Raw genomic sequence first — 3,496 nt, forward strand, 5'->3', positions numbered from 1 at the left:
GGGCTGGGCGGGGCCTTGACGTCACGCCGGGCCTCGGGCTGCGATTGGCCGGCATCCCCCCCTCGAGAGGGAAGGGGCGGGGAAGCGCAGGAAGAAGCTGTGAGGTCACGCCCAGCCCCGGACGCCGCCGCTCGCCGCTCATTGGCTGCCGCCCGCTCAGGGGTGGTGGGGTGGGTGGGGGAAGGACGGAGGTCAAGCCGGGGGAGTGACGTCACGGCCCAGCGGGGGCCTTGGGACGCTTTCGCGCGTCTGTTTGGGTTCGTAAGGAAAATGACAGAAAGGGGCGGAGTCGGAGGGTTTTGGCGTCACGCGCGAGACGGGAGGGGCTTCTGGTTCGTCTCTCTCTCTCTCTCTCTCTCTCTCTCTCTCTCTCTCTGGTTGGACGGGATAGGGTGGTTCGGGAGGCGCGGGACGTGACGCGCGCGGTGTGACGGGGAGGGGGGGGAAAGCGCGCATGCGCACCCGCCGAGGAGCGGGTTTTCTGCTTTCGATTTCCCGCCTCGACGGTCGCGCCTCAAGGTCGCGCGGGGATTCGGCTGCACGTGTGAACGCGCGCCCGCTTCTCTTTCCGCGTCCCGTTTCGCCGCGGCGCGGGGAGAGGAGAAAGGCGCCGGTGTTAAAAAAAAAAAACAAAGCCCCCACCCATCCCACGGCCTCGTTTTAAAAAATAATAAGCTCTTTCGCTTTGAGGGAGGTGGGGAAAATCCTTAATTCCCCAAAATCCCCAGCTGGCTCTTCTGGGTGGGGATTTCTGAGAATAAAGTCCCCCACCCCCTAAAAGCAGCTGAGATTGAGAAACGTATTAAAATAAGATAAGCTTCCTCACTTTTTTACACTGGCACGTATTAAAAAAATTCTAAGGCACGCTCTCCAAAGTCTGTGAGTGTATACACGCACTTTCTAGAGCAGGTGTCAAAATGGTTTTATGTGTATATGCATATTAATATGTATGAATGTATATATGTATACATACATGCATGTGTATATATACATACACATACATGTAAATATTCATTTGCTATATATTATATAGCAAATATAATATAATATATAGCATATATAATATAATATATATAATATTGCTATTAAATAGCAAATGAATATTTACATGTATGAATGTGTGTGTGCATATATCTGGGTATGGGACTGGGTGTGTTGGTGTGTGTATGTGTGTGTGTGTGTGTGTGTGTGTATATATATATGTATGTATTAGATTTTTTTATTTTTTTTTTACAACCCCTGGTAAGCCCCAACCATGTTATATATGTTATATTTATGCTGATAAATAAATAAAGGGAGACTAGTATAGATCTATTTCAAGCTATTTAGCTCTCATCAGCTAGCCATACCCATGTTGGGAATCGAACCTGTGCTCTATTGCCTCTTAGGCAGATGTGTTAACCATTGAGCCACAGAGCTCGACTCCTTATCAGCCAGCCAGGGTGAGAGGTATATATTTAAAGTCACAACCCCTGGTATGCCCAAATATGGGAGGAAGGTCACACTTCCACTCTCTGTCTTCAGCTCATCACAAGAGACCATTCAGACAGAAACCCAATATTTTTTTACTGTTGTGGGTTGTGACTTTAAATATATATATATATATGTATGTATGTGTATATATATATGTATGTATGTGTGTGTATGTATATATATATATATATATATATATATATATATATATATATATATATATATATATACACACATACATACACACACACACACACACACACATGCTATATCACACACACACACACACACACACACCAGTGGTGAAATTAAAAGATTTCCCCTACTGCGTTGGTGGGCAGGAACCTGGCAGAGTCACAGAGAGCTCAAAAACAAACTATCATACTTTACACAAAAATAACACCAAAGCTACACAACTTGACTCACATGCAATGCAAAAGCAGCTGGACTTCACAAACAGACAAAAGTTCCTACCATCGCTTGGCGCACAGCTGATTATCCCAGCTGATCATCGGGACCTCTTTTTTAAAAACTTTTTTAATGCATATTTTTTACTAGTGGTTCGAGCGAACCAGTAGCATTTTTAGTACCAGTTCCAGCGCGAAGTGGTAGCATTTCACCCCTGATATATACATATATTAAGCCATAACATAGGGTTTTTTTGGCTCAGTATGTATGAGGTATGTCTAGTTAGTACAAACCTGGTTTACTTTTGGCATAGTTGTAAGAAAAGAAAACACAAGTTCTGTAGTAGGTTACATAATACAAGTCAACAAATTTCTTTTTCCCCACAGCAGGGCGAGACTCAGCACTCTTACAACGTCTATTTGGCAAGAAAGTATTACATTAAATCCTAAATGTTGACTTTAATCTGATCTCACTGGTCACATTTACTCAGGCTTTGTTCATAGCTGTTGAAAACTGACGAGTTGCTTTGCCGCTTTGATTGATTGTGGGCCATCAATTAGTTTTCAATTCCTAGAAGCAACGTACGTTTTCTCCATGACAATCTGTCCCTAACCTCTTTCAGATCACCCAACTGTGAGTAAATCCGTCTACTATGCTGTTCGTTCTTCCTCCTTCCACCTTTCCTAGCATTATACCAGTGGTGAAATTCAATATTTTTTACTACCGGATCTGCGGGTGTGGCAGGGGAAGGATACTGCGAAATCTCCATTTCCACACCACTCCCGGGGAGGGATCAGGGATGAAGTTCAGCAGGTTCTGAAAGGTTCTGGAGAACCGGTAGCGGAAATTTTGAGCAGTTCGGAGAACCAGCAAATGCCACCTCTGGCTGGCCCCAGAGTGGGGAGGGAACAGAGATTTCACAGTATCCTTCCCCTGGAGTGGGGAGGGAACGGAGATTTCGCAGTATCCTTCCCCTGGAGTGGAGAGGGAACGGAGATTTCGCAGTATCCTTCTCCTGGAGTGGGGAGGTAACGGAGATTTTGCAGTATCCTTCCCCTGGAGTTGGGTGGGAACTGAGATTTTGCAGTATCCTTCCCCTGGAGTGGGGAGGGAACAGAGATTTTGCAGTATCCTTCCCCTGGAGTGGGGTGGGAATTCGCAGTATCCTTCCCCTGGAGTGGGGAGGGAACGGAGATTTTGCAGTATCCTTCCCCTGGAGTGGGGTGGGAACGGAGATTTCGCAGTATCCTTCCTCTGGAGTGGGGTGGGAATGGAGATTTTGCAGTATCCTTCCCCTGCCACACCCACCAAGCCATCCCACAGAACCAGTAGTAAAAAAAATTGAATTTCATCATTGGGAAGAATACTGCAAAATCCCCATTTCCTCCCCACTCCTTGAGGAAGGATACTGCAAAATCTCCATTCCCACCACACTCTGGGACTGGCCAGAGGTGGTATTTGCCAGTTCTTCAAACTGGTTGTGTGTGGCTTTTTAATTGTTGATTGGGGTGTTGATGGCCTGCTATTAAATCCTTGGCTGTTGTTTCCTTGTGTTGCCAAGCCCTGTCTCCTAAGTACTTGATAAGCTGAGGATAAATCAGCATTCCTGTTGACC

Source organism: Thamnophis elegans, chromosome 7 (assembly GCF_009769535.1).
Source record: "Thamnophis elegans isolate rThaEle1 chromosome 7, rThaEle1.pri, whole genome shotgun sequence".
Lineage (NCBI taxonomy): Eukaryota > Metazoa > Chordata > Lepidosauria > Squamata > Colubridae > Thamnophis > Thamnophis elegans.